This window comes from Triturus cristatus, chromosome 12 (assembly GCF_964204655.1).
Source record: "Triturus cristatus chromosome 12, aTriCri1.1, whole genome shotgun sequence".
NCBI classification, from domain to species: Eukaryota; Metazoa; Chordata; class Amphibia; order Caudata; family Salamandridae; genus Triturus; species Triturus cristatus.
In genome coordinates, this window is record NC_140595.1 from 739,335,375 (window position 1) to 739,355,713 (window position 20,339).

General features: G+C 44.1%; 1 protein-coding gene across 2 annotated transcripts in view; it reads left to right on the forward strand.

Moving 5' to 3' along the window:
* Positions 1–1,060: 1,060 nt before the first annotated feature.
* The window catches only part of LOC146782638 (calpain-5-like), a 142,412-nt gene continuing 123,133 nt past the window's right edge, over positions 1,061–20,339 (forward strand). The window contains exon 1 of one of the 2 annotated variants that reach the window (XM_085640024.1): positions 1,061–1,670. The gene's annotated coding sequence lies outside the window, so the exon portion shown is untranslated. The remainder of the gene's footprint in view (positions 1,671–20,339) is intronic. The other variant, XM_085640025.1, reaches the window with a different exon arrangement.

Sequence of the window (20,339 nt, forward strand, 5' to 3'; positions counted from 1 at the left end):
TAGGATCCTGCTTGCTGCAGAGGGGTATAGACAGTCAGACTGCACCTTGTATAAACCTTTTATGTAAGTTTTCCTTCAGAAGGATACAACCCCGAACTTATATGGTAACACCCTTACATTATCCCTCAAAAATAATCTTTGTCACCATAAAGTTTCAGATGAGTCCAACAATGAATATAGTGTCTCCCAGGTAGCCTTTAGTTGTACTGCTTAACCAATTGCATGCATTTGCATGTCTTTCCGGTACCAGGGCCCCTGGTGAGAAGGCTTGTTCTTCTGCGACTGCTTCTTGCTTGTCTTCACAGTACAAGAGATGCCCTTTTGCCCTTTCAGTGAGTGACGCCTTAAGGGCAGCATCAACCGTTCAGGAACAGTTGTTTCTGAACAAAAAGTAGGGGAACTGTTAAAACAAGGATTGGCATAGCCAATAGGTCTCGCCTTTGCGACCTTATAAGTGTTTAGCCATGCAACACTTGATGTTGTTGCACCAAGGAAATTGTGCTGGATAACTAAATACTTATAAGGTCCCAAAAGCGAGACCTATTAGCTATGCCAATGCTTGTTGTCTGTGTGGACATGTAAAAATCCATGGTGAAATCCAACAGACACCTCACCATGCCCCACTGAAAGCCCCTGCACCCAACTATTCACTAGAGAATATATGTATAGGTGGTGTAACATCCCCTCTCCCCCGAAGCTTACCCAGGGGAGGGAGGTCCTTTCATTTAGCTGTTGCAGTATTACACTACACATCTTCCCCAGCCCCCACCACACAATTCAATTGAAAGGATTCCCTGTCCTTTGTTAGCACTGAGACACGGAGACCACGTCCGCGACTGACGCACTGTGTGCTCCTGGGCCAGCTCCTTACCCCGCTGGGGCTGGGCTGCTGCTCGAGACGGGCGCCCTCGTCACAGGTTGTTAGGGTGCAGGTGCTCCTGCCGTAGGTGGTGCCAGTATTCATACGGCCGGGATGGGCGTCGTCCCCGGAGGGAGACCTGTTTGCAAAGCCAGTTTCGAGAGAGGGAGGGAGGGAGCTGCCCAAGTTGTGCCGGGAAGTGGTTCTCTTCAGGAAATGTACGCCGACTGGTTCTGTAAGGCGCCGATGCTTAGATAGAGCGCTGCGAAACCTCATTGAGGGGCTGTAGGGACCTTCGGGTTAGGTTCAGCGGTGAAGGGCACGAAGATCATCTCCCGGTTTAATCATCACGGATGAAACTGAAGCGCTTTGAAGCTTCTGAGTGTGGGGTTCGAGGTTGGGCGCTAAGTTGCCAGGTTGCATGTTTACTTCCTCAGCATTCGCTTCGTCACGTCACGCTTTGTGCGGTGAGTCATTTATACATTTGTTTAGGTTTTGCTCCGAGATAAACCTACCTGCTTCTAGAAAACCTTTAGCCAGTCCTGTCAGATGAAACCAAACTACAAGTCCCAGAATGCAACTTTTACGAAGACAGGTGTGGCTGAAGTGGTCAGCCATGACACTGGGCCACGTTCCAGCTAAAGATAAGAAGTTCCTCCTCCCAGGGCGGGATCGACGCGCCCTGCGGTGCTGGCTGCGAGCACAGGTGTCGTCTAGGGAGACACTGGAAGAGGAGCTACAGGTTACACCTTCTCGGCGCTGCTCCCGACCGACGCAGTGTGTGTTTTCAGACTCCACACCCGCGTAGACGGTAAGGTCCCTGTTTGATTTCATACACCTGTTGTATGTATCTGTGTGCAACCCGAAGCTCGGGGTGTGGATTCTCAGCATTTCATCATTCTGGGGACCAGTTAAAAAATAAGTTAGAAAATAGTAACGCCTAGCGCTTTGAAACTAAGGGGGCTGTACAGCAAATTATAGACTGTTTAGAAAGAAAGTGGGTGTTCTTTGAGCATAGTTTTGCAGCCATGAAACGCCGGATGAGATGCCGAGGTACTGAACACGTTTTGACAAATGTTTCACCTAGAGTCACCATACGAGGTATTTGCATTCTGGGGGTTGCAGTTTGACTTTCAGCACTAGAAGTATGATATGATAACAAACATGTCAAGATGATGGACGGAGTGCTGTCATTTTTCAACCCCTCACCCCCCAGTCACAGATCTGGGTTTAATCCATGGTTCTGTTGCTCACTTCACCACCCTAGTTTGGACCCAGCCATATGCAAATCAGTCCTGACCCTGTTCCTTGTGGAGACAGTCCAGCCCGAACTGCCAGGTCATGTCCTCCTTGGACCAGAAACAAGCATCCTGGGACCGGTTTTGGTGTGACACCCAGACAGGCTAGCCTGAACCCAGTGCCACAGCAAGCCTGGGACACACGCCTGGGCACACTCTGCCAACTTAGGGCGAACAAAGCAAACACAAGGAGCTGATGGACAGAGCGCTGAAACTTTTCAACCACTCACCCCCAGTCACAGATTTGGGTTTAATTCATCGTTCTTTTGCTCACAATGCACCCAGTTTGCTTTTTGTGTTATTTCTATAGCGCAAACCTAGCCAAAATAGCGAGAAGCGCTGTACATGGCGAGCTTAAAGTTTACGAGTAACAGGAGAGGAAGCCGTGATGTGGACTGTTAATGCAGTGTGATGCAGCGTTCTTTAAAGAGGGGAGTCTTCAACTTGTTCCCCAACTGGAGTAGGGTTAGAGTGGTCCGGATGGATACAGGGCGTTGTTCCAGATCCTGGATGCATGGATGGAAAAGGCCTCCTGCCTTTTTTTTTTTTTTTTTTTTTTTTACTGTTCTTAGTCTGCAGTCTGATGGTGTTCTGCCTACCCGTGTGCCGGGAACCATCAGAGATGGTGAGCTTGTCTGCAAGATAAGCAGGGTGTTGGTCGTGATGGCTTTGTAAATGATGGCGCCAGCGCTTAATTTGTAAAAGAATGAGTACCGGTGCCCAAGGCTCAGAAGCCCGCAGTCAGGGCAATTAAATGGTGGTGCACTGAATACCAAGGCTGCATAGTCTCGATTCGACCTCATCGCTCTTCCATTTACTGGCACACACTCCCTGCCCCTTTGACTCACCGTGCAGGTTCCCACTTTCTCCCTGTGTGGTGTTTTGTTTTCTTCAATCTTTCCGCTTTGTGTGTTTTTCCCTCTGTTGCTCTCGGTAAATGTCTGATGGACAAAAATACATGCCGATCCCCAAAAAATGAGCGCCGATGGCCCCCAGCAGCTCAAATGAAGCACTAAATGCAGCTGGTTTTGAAGGTGGTGCGAGCCTGCAAGGGGAGCCGATGGAGGGCCACCAGGATGGGGGGATGTGACCATATTTCTTCAGGCCTAGGATGAGATGTGCTGCAGCGTGTAGGACGCCCTTAAGGGGTAGATTATTATGCATTATTTGTTTTGTTTCTTTGCATTGTTATAAAGCCCTAAGGTGCTTTCTTATTTACTGTCTTTTCAGAGCACAGGGAGACACTGTAAAGCTACAGCACTCTATATACAAGCATTTGCAATGCAATAGGTCTAGAATTTGCAAGAGTTAGAGCTATGGGCGTTTTAAATGACAATGTTTTTTACCTATGTGTTTTGGCTTGGAGTATAGTGGATGTATGTGTTGTGGACTGGAAATATGTGGATTGCGTTGGAATTGTTAGTTGTGGAATTCTGTGGGGTGAGATGCATTTGTGTAGTGGAAGTGTTTTTTTATCGTGAATAGATAGTGGTGAGAGCTGCACTGAATAGGAAGAAAGAACAAGCATTGGCGAAGCCAATAGGTCTCGCCATGTGAGGAGGGACCCAATAACAGCACAGCATGCAGCGGGCGATGCACTCAACAGTAAAATGAAGCCATCAGAGAACAGCACAAAAAAGCATTAGCAACACACAGTTAGACAAGGAAGGCCTCAGCAAGTACTACGCATTTCCAGTTGGGTAAAATAACCCTCCTATAAATTGTTTTTGGCACATTGCCTTTCAGATCAAAAATATAAAACGAAAACAGTAAAATAAAAGAAGCAGGCAAACTAAACAAGTAAATAAAATACGCAGGAGCCACGCACCGTATTTGTAGGAGAGCGATCCTCCCTCCGTGGGTGTAATTTCATGCAGAATGTTTCCCCTTTTTTTTTTCACGTTGACAGGTCTAGTGTACAATGGTAAATGTCAAAGCCCTAGCGGCCTACCAGCATGTGCTGGAAGAAATTTTGCATAACTGCCCAATAATTAACATGGGTTTCTCAAAAACAGGCATTTTTTGTTAGTAAACACAGTGGTCGCACAAAGTAGCAGTAAGCAGTGGCGAGGTAAAGCCGAGCAAAAGATGTATGTTTATGTGTTAATCTAGGAAGTCTGCTAATTATATGAATTTGAAAGCTTCGTGCAGCCCATGACATACCAGCTATGCCGTTTCAGTGATTAGTTTTGAAAAGGTATGAATATGATAAGGAACTGTGAATGTGTGTGCGCTGCTGGGATATCTAATTAACTGGAAGTTATGTAGTTAACTGTCAATCCAGAAAGTTGTGGCGCTTGTAATGTGCTGTTAAAAAAACAGAAGGAACAAGAATGGCCACAAAAGTGAAAGCAAATTGTGCGGCAAATTAATTAAATAAACAAGCGCGGTCCCCAAAGTGGAAGCGGACCGCGCTACAAATAACAAACAAGGAAGAGTGGGAGGGGGTGCAAATGTGGAGCGCAGGCTGCAAATGAAAACAAGCAGCTCAAGAGGAGTGGTGTGGCGGGCACAGGAATATATCTACCACCCAGCGCGCCGCTGCTCGCCCCGAGAGCAAAACGCCATGGGAGTCAACATTACAAAAAGAGGTGGGACATGCACCCGCCTTTAGCCATTTGCGTGCTTTCATTCTTGACAGACACATGCAAAACCCAATTCTATGCGTGGGGGAAGTCAGACCCACATAGAGTAGTTACAAGAAGCCGCGCAGGGCAGCGCATGCGTGCTGCGCTAGGCTCGACCTAAAAATAGAGGGATAGGTGGTTAGTACATGAAGTGGTGATGGAACTCAAGACAGAGGGGCAAAGGAGTGTGTGAGAAAGAAGGGGAGAGCAGGCCACAAACGCATAGAGAGAGAGGACCTGCGTACGCATAAGACACCCCAAGAAGAGGAGGAGAGTGTGGTTTGAGGGAAGGAAACCTTGAAAAAGTTTTGAAAAGAAATTGTGCTTGAAGTCCTGAAGTGAACTATATGAGAATGGGGGAAGAATGCAAGAGAGAGGGATTAGAGAGAGTACGAGAGATAGAAGGATGCATTGGAGAGTTATCTAGAGGGGCGGCAAGTGGTGGACTCGTGCAGAGCATGAAGGTAGCATGCGTGAGCAGGCAGTATAGAGAGGGGTTAGGCAGTGTGAGATGTGGCAGTGAGATTTCAAGAGAAGAGGGGGTAGTGGTAGTATGTTCTATTTTAGAGCAGTGTTGCTGCTGTGTAGTATGTTGAAAAGTTATAATAAAATGGTATACGCATTCCTGCTTATTTGTATATAACCTAGAGCACGTCACGGGTACTCATAGTACGGCCCGCGGGCCGCCAGCGGCCTGGCAAGCCTTCCGTGGCGGCCCATGGACCTTGCAGGCAACATACCTCTGTTTTTTTATATTGCCGGTTGCAGCAGCGCGGAGCTATGGGGGCCGGGCGATTCTTTTAAAAAACATTCACTTGTTAATAAGGCTTTGTTGTATTTCACCTCTTCTTAGCGCCCCTGCATCTCCACTCTGATTGAGTGGAGATGCAGGGGCACTTTTGAGTGGAGATGCAGGGGCGCTAAGAAGAGGTGAAATTCAACAAAGCCTCATTAACAAGTGAATGGTCTTTAAAAGACCTGTGAAGTACTTGGGTGCGGCTGTGTGTGTTCCAGGGAAGCTGTCTCAGCGCTGGGTAGCAGGGTGAGGTGAGGGGGGGGGGGCAGCAGCTAGTGAGAGCAGCGGGAGAGTTTACAGAAGAAGGAAGACAGAGTGTGACAGAGGGAGGGGGAAGACAGAGAGCGGGAGACAGAGAGGGAGAGACAGAGAGAGAGAGGGAGACAGACAAGGAGACAGAGGGAGAGGGAGGGAGGGAGAACAGAGGGAGAGGGAGGGAGGGAGACGGAGAGAGGGAGACAAACAGCGTGAGTGAGACAGAGAGAGAGAGAGGGAGGGAGACAGAGCGGGACGGAGACAGAGAGAAAGGGAGACAAACTGATTGAGAGAGGGAGGGAGACAGGGAGTGGGCGGGAGACAGGGAGAGGGAGGGAGAGAGAGAGGCAGGGAGACAGAGAGAGAGAGAGGGAGGGAGGGAGGGAGACAGAGGGAGAGAGAGAGGGAGGGGGAGAGAGAGGGAGGGAGACAGGGAGAGGGAAGAAGGGAGAGGGAGGGAGACAGAGAGAGAGGGAGATGGAGGGAGGGAGACAGACAGAGAGAGAGGGAGGGAGACAGAGGGAGGGAGATGGAGGGAGGGAGACGGAGAGAGAGAGGGAGACAAACCGAGTGAGTGAGACAGAGGGAGGGAGACGGAGGGAGGGAGACGGAGGGAGACGGACGGAGGGAGGGAGACGGAGGGAGGGAGACGGAGGGAGGGAGACGGAGAGAGGGAGACAGAGGGAGACAGAGAGAGGCAGACAGAGAGAGAGGGAGGGAGACGGAGAGAGAGGGAGACAGAGAGAGGGAGGGAGACAGAGGGAGGGAGACACAGAGTGAGTGAGACAGAGACAGAGGGAGGGAGACGGAGGGAGGGAGAGAGAAAGGGAGACAGAGTGAGTGAGACAGAGGGAGAGAGAGAGAGAGAGATAGAGATAGATAAAGAGAGAGGGAGACAGAGAGAGGGAGAGTGATAGAGAGAGAGTGATAGAGGGAGGGAGGGAGACAGAGCGAGAGATAGATAGATAGATAGAGATGTGTGAATGCCGGGTCTGGTGGCTCAGTGGACGAAGGCGTCCGCTGCAGGGGCCTGTGTTCAACCTCATGGTCACAGTTTTTTTTTTTTGCTCTAGCCCTGCCCCCTTCCCCACTGCCCCGCCCCCACCGGTGCAGCCCTCTGCCACAAACCACACTGTAAATTTGGCCCCCGAGAGAAAGTTTGTGAGTACCCATGACCTAGAGTGTGAAATTAGTATTATATCATATATATATAAAAGTATTGCGGTGGGAGATAGAGAATGAAACAGTGAGGTAAGAGGATTTGTGTAGGGTCATAGAAATAAATATGTGAGAAAGACAGAGTGAGTTTGTTTTTGAGGCGAGCAATAGAATAGAAATAATGATAAACAGAGGAAAGAGAAATGGTGACAGAAAGAGAGATAGAATAAGCAATAGTGTTAGTTTTTTGAGAGAGAGAGAATGGGTGAATGCGAGAGAAGGTGGCTAGATATTATTTGTTAAAATTATAGTAAGTACACAAGATATTAAAATAAAGAGTATTAGTTCCTGTGTTATTGTTTGACAGTGAAAGTTTTATAGCAAATATGTAACTAATTCTTGTGATGGAAAATGTTCTATGGCCTGTGTTTTCCCACTTTGAATGCAAACTCTAAAAATATACAAAGGCTGGAAGTCTAACAACATTTTTTCACAAACTTTTGAACTTTATTTAAGAAGAGTTTTTTATAGCACATATTCGAGTGGCTTACGGCGTGCTGTGCTATGCGCTGCAACGTTGGCTGGAGGGGGGGGGGGGGAGTCTCAATTCTTGCACATCGCACAGCAGTGTGATGTTTTGTTTATGTGATATTATAATAGTGGAGCACTTATGTTAACTGGTTTTCGCGATTCTTGCTGGTGTAACGGAGGTGGAACATACACCTAAACCTAACATAAAAGCCTTGTGTAATAGTAAAGATGGAGATAGAGGCTAGGTAACACAGTGCTGCTATTAATACAAGTTTGCATCCGAAATAGACGGATCCTTTCTTACAGCAAGAGTTTAAGCATAAAAATGTTTGTCCGTCATAATTGGCTCCGCTTTTTATCATAATGAGGAAAAACAGAAGTATACCCTTGATTTGTGGACTATTACTTAAGTGTATGTGCTATAGATATATATATATATATATATTATAAACCAAGCTGTCCTACCAGACTACCGGGGGCCATCCCACAGAACCATTTCACTGATGAAAAGGGAGCGTTAGTACTTGTGTATCCCCTTCTTTTGGCTTGGCGCTGCAAATTGGAACAAAACAGATTTCATCCAGTCCATATTACAGTAAGATTTTTCCACTAGGCCAAAAACGTAGAAAATGGATTGTAAAAGGAAATGCTGCACAAATTTTGATTGTAAAAGGAAATGCCGCAACAATTTTGCTTGTAAATGATTTAAGTTATCAATATTTCAGCAGTGAAATCCTATTCCACAAATAACTCTGAAAGCCGGATTTGATATAATCCGGCCGACCTGGCCAGGGGGCTGCACCACTGCAAACCATAGCGGTTCCGCTGCTGGTGTGGAAATCAGCGGAGCGTACTAATCTGGCACAGACTTGAACGGGTGAGAACTCAGCAAATACACCTGTGATGTTTTTAATATTTTACTGGATGCCTGCCACCAGCCCACTGGGGTGTCATGGATAAAGACTACCAGTCCCAGAATGCAATTGGTTTATTTTTTCTCACCTGAGTTTGATTGTTGGAACAATAAAATGGGAGGAATACTGGAGTCTTGTGGTTGGCAGTCGCTCAGTATGCAGAGTCGCCTCAGAAGAAGGGCGTAGTCCCGAAACGGGTCAGGCTCTGCTGGTGTTGGGTGATGTCTGCTTCTTGCCTCGAATTGAACGTTCTGACTGGGAGTGTGCCCCGCACTTTTAGACTTGGTGTGTGTGTGTGTGTATATATATGTATATATATATATATATATATGAAACATCTCTCGACATTGCTGAGGGTCTGCCTGCCTGGTTCCCACCTTTATGAAGGCCATCTGGATGCAACGTGCGCTACGAGTTTATCCTTGCTGTGTCAAGAAGTATGATGTCACAAGAAAATGCAATCATTTTCCTCAACAACCAATGAAGAGAATCATTCAATAACCTGGCATCGTATGTCAAAATCACATATGCAGTAGATAAGCATATTGGGGTTGGCAGTGCTTAATTTGTAAAATAAGGCATGCTGGTGCCCAAATCTCTGCTCAGAATCTGCGGCCAGTGGTATTTAACATTAACGTGACAAATATCAAGGCTGGTAGTCTAGACTCCACCTCATACCTCTTTAATGCACTACCAGCCACTCCCTGTCCCCAGTTTTTAAATGGAAACCTAGACCTGCAGGTACTCCCCCATTTGGAGTACCGGTACACTCCCAATATATGTATTGCAGCAGTGAGGAGAAGTGCAAGTACTGTCCCGTTCAAATTAATGAAGTGCAGGCACTCCAGTACTGGACAGTACCTGTCATTTAATGCACTGCCTGTCCCTCTATCTTACTCTTGCAGGATCCTGCTTTCTCCCTCTGTGACTGCTTTTCCGTCTTTCTTTAATTCCTTTTTTCCGATTTTGTGTTTTTCCCTCTCTTGCTCTCGGGGAATATCTGATGTGAAAAAGCAAGTGCCAGTCCCCTAAAATAAGTGCCTGCGGCCCCCATCATCAACCACCAGCTCAAATTAAGCACTGGTCGAAAGTGCCAATTTCCACTAATAAGTCACGCAAGATCAGGAAATTGGCCTTGATTGTGCTCCACGCAGAGGTTGTGCATAGCCTCAACCATGGCCGATTTCATTCTATGACCAAGGCAGGGCCAAGAATAACGTGATGTTTGTAAAAAATAACCAAACTCGCCACAGATATGGGAGAGGATGTGGTGCTATGGACAGAGCTGCTGCCTTTGGAACTTGGGAGCCAGGTTCAAGTATCCGCAACAGCTGAGCATCCTGTGATGCTGAGCAAATCACTTAACCTCTCTGAGCCTAAAAGAACAAGCATTGGCGTTGGTGAAGATCTCCACAAACAGGTGGAAAGTTAGTTACAAATTCAATCCTTAACTCGCCAGGTGTCAGTCTCTTGTCTGAGTGTTTTTAGAACTCTTTCTTGTAGTGTTCTGTATTGTCACTCACTCTCTCTATATATATATATATATATAAATAGTCCAATCCGCTCTTCTCACGGCGGAGATGTAGGCACGGACCTCTCGCCTCCAATCCCAAAAGTAGTCAGTCCACAATCAAGTCAAATTCCACTTTATTCGATTAATTAAAATCATAAAAGCATTCTACAGCAAATATCAAAAGTTCATCTATAAAACAGTTGATAAATTTAATACAATATTAAACAGTTGATAAATTTAAAAAGCAGGTTAAAAGGGCGATAATTGCATAAAATACATTAAAAAAAAAAGCACTCGAATGAGCAATATAGATGGATCCAAATTTCTATTGTTCTTCCAATCTTAGCCTTATTCTCTTGCATCTCACAGATGCGGCTAGAAAACTAGCAGTGCAGTACATAATTAGAGGAGAGAGCAACATCTGTAAATAAAACAGTGCAGGCTTATACTGGATAAAGCCCAGGTCCTTCAAAATAGATTTTAAGTATCTTGTGCGCGGTTCATGATAGAAGGAACAAAAGAACAAAAAATGGGCGTTATCCTGAATAGAGAAACCATCACATTTGCATGGGGCCGATTCCTCCAGCTTGCACCAGTCTTTCACATCCCACAGCACCGTATAAATTTGGTTAAACCGAAATTTGGATAAAAGCCATCTATGAAATGGGTTGGTTACCGTTATTAATTAAGGGGCCAGCACACAGGATGGAGATATCAGAACATGAGCCCTCACAGAGGGTTTACATAAATCGTGGGCTTCGCGCTCGGCCATGCGAATTCTCAGAAAATTTATTTTCACCCACGGCAGGTCAGCTCTACACAAGGCTTCAGGTCTACTAAAGATTTCAGGGCGTCCCAAAAGTGCTGTCATAGTTTCAATGTAAGACAGCCACTGAATGTCCCTTCTGTGATCAAGTTGGAGACAATCTTTGATGATCCGATGATTAAGGCTAAGGTTTGGGTTAAGCCAAAGCTTTATCCACATCAATAGTGGAGCTAGATTTATTATGTCTAGGATGTAACCCATTCCCAGCTCTAGGTGTACTGAGAAGGTAGCAGTTGACTGGGGTAAACCCAGCAGTGAGCGAAAAAATTTGTTTTCCTCAGTCTGGATATCTTTAGAATTAACGTAACCCCAGACTGCTGCACCATATCTAGCCATTGCAATTGTCTTGGCTTTATAGATGGCCATAATAGCCTCCATAGGTTTCCCCCCCAATCTCTTAGCAAAACCCAGAATTGCAGCATATGAGCTTCTTACCGCATTCATTTTAGATGTTACCTGCGGTGTCCAGGTTCCCCTCTGATCAAAAATCACACCCAAGTAGGTAAAGACCTTGACACTAGTAATCACCTCTCCGTCACAGAAAAAGGATTTTTCTTTACGCATACCACATCCTACAGACATGGTATGTGATTTACTTTTGTTGATCACCAGGTCGAGACTAGTCCTAAAATTACAAAAGGCATCAAGTAACTTTTGTAGGGCAACTGGGGTCCTAGCTATGAGTACCGCGTCATCGGCATAGAGGAGCACCGGAATTGGTGCACCCCCCATGCTCGGGAAATCTTTTGTGGCAGACGTTAGGTAACCCTCCAAAGAGTTCACGTAGAGCGTGAACAACATTGGCGCCAGGATGCATCCCTGGCGGACCCCTCTAGTGGATCTAAAGCTCTCGGTACACTTTCCGTCGGTGGTCATTCTAATACGGGCCCTCAGATCTTTGTGGAGCTCCACCAGAAAGTGTACCAAGGAACTGTCGAGGCCCATCTCCAGCAACATTGCCCACAGCTTAGATCTATTAACAAGATCAAAAGCTGTGGACAGGTCCATGAAACCAAGGAATAAGCTGCCCCCTTTTGCTTTGGTGTATTTGGACAGTATGAGGTGGAGGTTGAGGCATTGGTCCTCAGTACTCCTCCCTGACCTAAAGCCGAATTGTGCCTCGGATAGGATGTTATTTCCCTTGGCCCACGCGGAGATCCTCGCCAGGACAACCTTGCCTAAAATTTTTACCGAGGAGTCCAAAAGCGATATAGGTCGATAGCATTTTGGATCTCCTCTCTGCCCTTTTTTAAATATTGGGACGATTGTAGCTAGAGACCAGGACTCAGGGAAACCCACTATTGCGGCAGCGTTAAAAACTCTAGTTAAAATGTTTGCCCAAAACAGTGGATTTGCCCTGTACATGTCCGCTGGCACTCCGTCGGGGCCAGGGGCCTTGCGCCCTGCTGTCTCCTCTATGGCTCTGAGTACCTCACAGGTTTCAAAACTCACAGGCTCCATGGGGCTACCATTTACGGGGGTTATAAAAGGGTCCGACTCCCTGTGACTGTCATAAATTTTTTCAAAATGGGATAGCCAATCGACCTCTGAGATGTTTAATTCCTGTGCTGAGTTTTGAGCGCCTGTAAGAAATGGAGAATTTATTATTGTCCAAAACTCCGCACTATTTTTTAGAGTAGCTTTATCCCTTAAATCCTCCCAAGCTTTACTTTTTAATTCATTTTTACGCAGAGTGATGGCCGTGTTATAATCCTTTCTCAATCGTGCCACAAGCTCCTTATCCCTTGGGCGGATGTTGAGGGCTTTTTTAAGGCGGTTATGAGCTTTACTGCAATTTTTATCAAACCAGCCTTTCGCCGGGTATTGTTTAGCCCCCTGCCCTTCGGCTAAAAGACTGCTAGACACAAACCGGCAAATATCTTCAAAGGAAGATATAATATCATTGTGCCCAGCTGATGGGGTGGCACACACCATTAACTCTTCCGCGACTGAATTGGATAAAGTTATAAAAAAAAATTCCGGTAGAACCGACTCCCATTTAAGTCTTCTCCCCTGATCCTTTTCTTTTACAGGCAATATAGTCCGCTGGAGAACAACAGATTTTGACAAGAAGGCACTATTTGTTAACACCAAACCAACCGGATTATGATCACTTATGGGCATAGCAATTGCATTATATGTAATCACATAATTAAGAAAATATCTCGAGATAAAAATAAAATCAATTATCGAATCGCTAGCCCTTCCTGTGTAGGTGGCAACCCGTGTAGTATTGTCATAAAATTCAGGTTCAAATAACTCATTTTCCTGCAGTACATGTTCAAGTGCTCGACCCTTCTGTGTGTGTTCTAGATGAGGGGGTGACACACTGCCTGGCCCCTCCGATTCCACCATAACACATTTTGAACACAAATGAACATTAAAATCACCCATTAAAATAAATCGAAACAAAGTGGTTTGCTTGTCTCCGTAGAGAATTAAAAAATCTGATAACCAATTAAAATGCGAGGATTCTGGATTACTATTGGGAGCATTGTAACAGTTAACCAACAATAATTTACCACCATCCTCTAAGGTTAACTCCAGAATGATAACATTTTTGGAAGCGCAGTCTAACATAATCAATTTGCCTTTTAAATTCACCGAAACCAGCATCATGAGGCCGCCTTTGTTCCGTCCAGCTGGGGAAGGCAAGGCAGGGACAAAGAAGGATGTAAAGCCATCTATCCAGTAGTCACACTCCAAGTCCCAAGTCTCTTGCAAGGCAATAACGTCATAACTCTTTACAAAGTTTTCCCAATTGGGGTCTCCCTTCTTAGCCCGCAACCCAGCAATGTTCCAAGATAACAGCCTAACCGTGTCCCCATTGTCACTAGTAATAATCTCTGGTGAGTTGTTCTTGACCGCCTCAGAAGAAGGGACGTGGACCATTGATGTTGGGGCCGCTACAGCGGCGTCCTCTGTACCCTCTCCCTCTCCCCGTCAATCACAGAGGTCGAGGCCTGAGAGCACATTAAACCTGTTATACGTTGTAATGGGGGGACCCAATAAACTAGAATTATCACGGCCCTGCAAAGAACATTGCTGAGCCCGACTGGGCCCTACCGGGGTAAATGGATAAGGTCTTGGTCTGGACAAGGAGGGAAAATTGGCTTTGTTGTAAAAATACCCCAGTGGACGAACACGGATACTATTACTGTCCTCCAACAGGGATGCTGCCCGCAGGAGGACAGTGGCCACATGTTGTGGGTATTTAAAATTCACAACCACGCAATCCCCTCTACAAGATTTCCTTGATGGGCCAATCCAATTCACTCTCCTCGTCGTAATAATATCTCCAGCATGTTTGGAAGGGAAACCGCATTTAGCGCCTAACCAGGCCACCACTTTGTTTTTAAGAGAATCATGCGCTTCCACTTGCGGCTCAGTATTACCTGAGCAAAACAACGGAACATTTGCAAGTACGATGACATAAGGAGCGCATTCTGGGGGCAAATTAATAGTATTGACGCATCTACTTTGTACAACGTTATTGTTATATAAGGGGCCAGGTCTCTGCAATCCCCTCGCCTGATCAGCATCCAAATCTGCTGGTAGAGGATGGATTGCTAGGGGAACAGTAGGTTTGCGGACCGGGCTAATAACAGGAGGGATCAAGGATAGAGAGTTGGGGGCTTTTGTAGCACTACCTCCCGTCACTTTAGGAATTGCTATACTATTATGAGGGGGTAAGGGATTCACCTGAGAGAATTTAACCAGCTGTTGATCCAGTAGACCTCCAAGTCTTTTAATCTCCGCATTTGCGGTGTCCAATTTGACTGTAAGACAGTCAATGGAAGCCTTAAATTTTAGGTCTACCGCTGCCTCAATACGTTCAATTAGCAAATCAAACTGCTCTGGGCTCAGTGTAATATTGGGTTCCTTCGTGATCTCTGCGTTTGGTTTGGATTTGGGGGAAATGTAACCATCCGGCCGGTGATTTTCCACTCTTCTCCTGTGGATGGTCTTACCCCCCCCTCTTGCTTTGTTGCCTTCTGCATGATCTAAAAGGTCTCTTTCCCCTAGTTTCTTCCAATATTTCTGTCTCTTCCTCAGAGTCAGGGCGTAACGTATCATTCATTGTAGAGACCATTAATGCATTAACATGCTCCTGGTGAATAGAAACTACTGTATTACAGGTTAGTTCAGTAGCGTTATGGTCTTCTGGCGTACAGTCCAAGATTCTATCGCCATCTAGGAAATCCTCCAGTGTAGCAGCTGTAGCTGGGGAGGGGGCATAATCCAGAGCGTCTACTTTGCCCAAGGAAGCTCTTCTATCCTCGTTGATTTCACAATCAGAAGTGGGTGAAGCAAAAATTTAATACCCAAAGTTAGAAAACAAAAATATATTCGGACCAGTGTCCTCCATGACGCGTTTCGCTCCACACAGGGAGCTTGATCACATGATGCGTCGCCGTGTAATGAGCTCATAAATACAGAGCCACTGTGCACCAATCAGAGAAAATAGAAGACAGACTGCAAGGTAAGACCTTTGTATACAATATACAAGCAAATCCTAATAGGCATGATCAAAACAGAATCCATGTCATGTGCAAATACGCAATTGCTAGCAGCAGGGTTCAATAATAAATTACAACACAGACAATAATAGTAATATAGTATAAATATATAAATATATATAAAAATACAAAAATTCAATACTAAAAATGCCGTTTAGGGTGGTACTCAAATTCATGCATAGTGCATATTATCCTCCCAAAAGGCAAATTAAATGAACCTATATTGTCAAAGAATGGGCTGTCAAATATAACAAAAATAGTCAGTGTCCAATACACACGAACCCAGAAGAAATGAAAACAAAACTAAATGCGTAATGTATAGGACACAATTACGTATAAAATGACAAAAATAGCAGCATATATAAATAAAACCAGTCAAAAGAGACTAGATTTATAAATATATTAAAAAGCCATTAAAAAGATTAAATATATCAGATTCATTTTATAAAAAAAGATCAATAGCCAAGGAAAGAGCTGAAAATCCAAAATTGGAAAGCAGTCTGAAAAAATAAAATATTAAAAAATGCCAGAACGACAATGTGCAAGAGGTGCATAGACCTATTCAGCAAAAAAAGGGGGTTAAGTAGGAAAGAACGACACATAGTTTTCAGACGTCACATAAGGGCCTAATATTCCATAAAATATAGCAAAAGGACACAGTTAAAAGGCAAAAAGTGTACATAGCAGCACCAAGATACAAGCAATCATAGAAAATTATGAAGATCCTCATTGATATTCAGACCATTTGGCGCTCTAGTATCTAAGGCTAGTATAAAATGTGATTCTCTCTGTCTCAATAGTTTATCGTGGTTGCCTCCCCGTCCGGGGTTCGCAACTGATCCTATGACAGTGTATTCAAAGTCTTTTAGCTTGTTGTCATGAATGGCTTTGAAATGTCTGGCCACTGGATAATTAGAGTCAGAGTTCACTATGGCCCTAATGTGCTGCAAAATTCGTTTGTGCACAGGAAGTTTGGTACTTCCTATATACTCTAAATTGCAAGTGCAATGAATTTTGTAGATTGCATATTCTGTGCGGCATGTTAAATGTCCTTGGATTGCAATTTCTTTACTGTTGAATGCTGTTCTGTAATGTGTACTATTAGTGGCAAAAGTACAGGCCCGGCAAGAGTTACACTTAAAAAAACCCGTTTTATTCAGCCAGGTGCCTTTGATATTACCTACAGGCATAGTTCTTACAAGGGCATCCCTCATAGAAGGCGCTTTCCTAAAAGTGATAGAGGGTAATTTAGGCAGGATGGGACCCAAAATATTGTCCGTTAAAACAATAGGCCATTCAGAGTAGATACTTTTGCGAATAGCATTTTCTTGAGAACTGAATGTAGTTATTAGGCGAATGGACTTCAGATCTGATTCAGGAGTTACCATAATATTCTTGATGCTAGGTTGAAGAAGAGTAGCCCTGGATATAGCATTCGCTTTATTGAGAGCATGTATTAAAAGACTTTCTTTGTAACCCCTGTCAAGAAATCTTTCAAAAGCTGCCTTCTGACAGTCAGTTGAGACAGAATCAGAGCTACAGATACGGCGAATGCGAATGAATTCGCCGTAAGGTATACTATTGATCAGGTGACGTGGGTGCGCACTGTCTGCAAATAGAATCGAGTTACCTGCAGTTGTCTTCCTATGTAGTTTAGTGCAGAGTGTATTACTGTCAATGTATACCAAAACATCAAGGAACTCAACAGAACAATTGTCAATGGAAGCAGTGAACTTCAAATTCAAATCATTAACATTGATATCATCAACAAATCTGCTGGCATCATCCTTTGAACCATTCCAGATAAGAAATATATCGTCTATGTAACGCCAGTAATGTACCACATGGCTCCACCATATATATATTCACTGAAAAAACCATAGGTTTCACACATGTTGTAGTTAGCTGGACATTTTACTCATAAAAAACCAATGAAATTCCCCCGTTATAGTTAGTGCAGGCAACTATAACTCACGCGACCGCAATCCTCTGCTGATGCTAATACTGTATTTAGACACTTATTTGCCCATGTCTTCTTCCATTAAATTTTAGCTATACATATATTACAAATATTTTTTTTTCATAAAGACACATATGTCATCAGCAGAGGATTGCGGTCGCGTGAGTTATAGTTGCCTGCACTAACTATAACGGGGGAATTTCATTGGTTTTTTATCAGTAAAATGTCCAGCTAACTATAACATGTGTGAAACCTATGGTTTTTTCAGTGAATTTGCAAGGTTTTTTTAAATGCTAATTCCTAACTATAACGTGTGTGAAACCTATGGTTTTTCAGTGAATTTGTACGGTTTTTTAAATGCTAAGTTACTTTACGCCGTTCGTGGCGTGCGCGCCCACTTAACGCAGTTCGTTCCGTGCGCGCACCGTGCGCGCACAGTGAGCACGCGGTGCGCTTCGCGCACCGCGCGTCCACTTTACGCAGTTAGTGCCGTGCCCACGTTACGCTGGATGGGCCATGTACGCACGATGCACTTCGCGCACCGTCCGCACACGGAGGACATATTATGCGCTTCGTTGTGAAAGGTAATCTATTAAATGTTCCATTTACCAATATGCAATGCGCAAAAGGAGCCCTGCGGGCACCTTTTGCACACGGGGGTGGGAAAAGGTGATACATTTTTTTTTTATAATTAATTTTTACCGTACGCGTACGGTAAGCGTAATCGGCGTTTTTTCGAAAAAAAATAAAATTGAATTTGGGGGTTCTTTTGAGACACCTTAATCAAGGCTAGGTGGTTAGGAGCTGTCTAACCTGCCCCTTTACATGTTTTCAACCTTTGTTTTTCCTCCCCCCCCTCAGAGTGCGAGAGAGAAAATGGCGGCCGCCGCTTCCTGGTTTCGACCGATTCGAATGTTTACTAAGATCTAACAGCCAATCAGAATCGCGCTCGCGCACGGCACCGTACGCGTACGGTAAGCTTACCATAAGCGCACGGTAAGCGCACCGTAAGCTGCCACAGATATATATATTGATTTAAATGCTATTTTCTCAGGAACTACTGAACAGATTTACACCAGACCTACAAAAGGCACTTCCTTGACCTGTAGACTACCTCTCTGCCAAATTTCAAGTAACTCTGTTCAGCCGTTCGGGCTGTAGCTGTGTCTAAAGGTCCTATGGAAAAATGCATGGGAAAAACGCGTTTTGGGACCCCCCTTTTTTCTCAGCCCCCGCTTGACGAATCCCCCCCGAGACTTTCAGGGTAGGAGCGGAGCGTAGCGCCCCATTAGTTTTGAAAATTTCGCGAGGATTCGTCGACCGGCGCCAAAGTTATTCCAAATAGAATGTTGCGGTTTTCCTATGGAAACAGGGTCCTAACTATAACTACCTACTGGCGACCGCCAGTAGGATATATATATATATATATATATATATATATATATATATATATATATATATATTCAGTGAAAAAACCATAGGTTTCACACACGTTATAGTTAGGAATTAGCATTTAAAAAACCTTAGAAATTCAGTGAAAAAACCATAGGTTTCACACATGTTATAGTTAGCTGGACATTTTACTCGTAAAAAACCAATGAAATTCCCCCGTTATAGTTAGTTCAGCTAACTATAACTCGCGCGCCCGCAATGCACTGCTGATGACGTCACATATTACATCACTCATGACATGGTCAGTGACATCACTCATGACATCACTGATGACATCTCAAATGACATCACTGATGACATCACTGATGACATCATCCAGAGAATGTGTGTTTTTCTGAAAATTACATATGTTTTATATATGTATATCTCAAGGTCGATGGAAGAATAAATGGGTATATAAGTGTCTAAATGGATGAATTGTTTTTGAAAAATTGATTGTATAACTGACTGATTAAGTGTATCTTAGTGAATACATGGCTTAGTGAGTAATGTTTAAATATGTAAATATCTGTATCAGTCTCTCACTTTGTGTATAAGTGGCTGCATAGGTTGGTGAGTAGCTACATGAGTGTCTATATAGGTTATTAGTTGGTTTTTTGAGTATCAGTGTCTGATGTCTGTATGGTTCGGTGGGGGGTATTACGTATTGCATAGATGCATGAATGAATGACTCACTCTTTGTATGTGTTGAAGACAGCATGTGTGCAGGACTCTATGGGTGGATGAGTGTGTGCATGGGTGTGTTAGTGAGTGAATGACTGTCTCAATAGTGTCTCTGAGTAACTACATATGTTTTAAACTAGTATATGTCACTATTGGTGTATATAAGCGAGTATATGTGAGAGTGAGAGATTGGAAGAGTTCCTGTATGAATAAGTATGTGTTTCTATAAGTGATTGTTTAAAAGACTAAGTATGTGTAAGTTTCTGTAGAAGTAAGTGTGGTGGTGTGTGTATAACTGTATATGCAAGTAAATGTATGTTTGATTCTTTATTAGCATGAGTGACTATGTGTGTGAGTACCTCTATGGATGAGTGGCATTGTGTAACAGGATGTATACGTGTACGAGTACATATGATGAGTGAGTACATGTATTAGTGACTGTATAGGACTGTTGGTGAATGAGTGGATGTGTATTTGGATCTTAGAATTACTGTATAGGTTGTTGTAACTGGTATTGGTATGTCCATTGTTTTTAAAATTTTAATTTCTATTTTTGAATGCGTGTATCAAAGGTTATATTAGGGGAAGAGGAGGTCTGCCACTCTATCACAAGGATGATGTCATAAGTGATGTCATCAGTGATGTCATTTGAGATGTCATCAGTGATGTCACTGACCATGTCATGAGTGATGTAATATGTGACGTCATCAGCAGTGCATTGCGGGCGCGCGAGTTATAGTTAGCTGAACTAACTATAACGGGGGAATTTCATTGGTTTTTTACGAGTAAAATGTCCAGCTAACTATAACATGTGTGAAACCTATGGTTTTTTCACTGAATTTCTAAGGTTTTTTAAATGCTAATTCCTAACTATAACGTGTGTGAAACCTATGGTTTTTTCACTGAATTTCTAAGGTTTTTTAAATGCTAATTCCTAACTATAACGTGAGTCTGCTTCTTCCCCCAA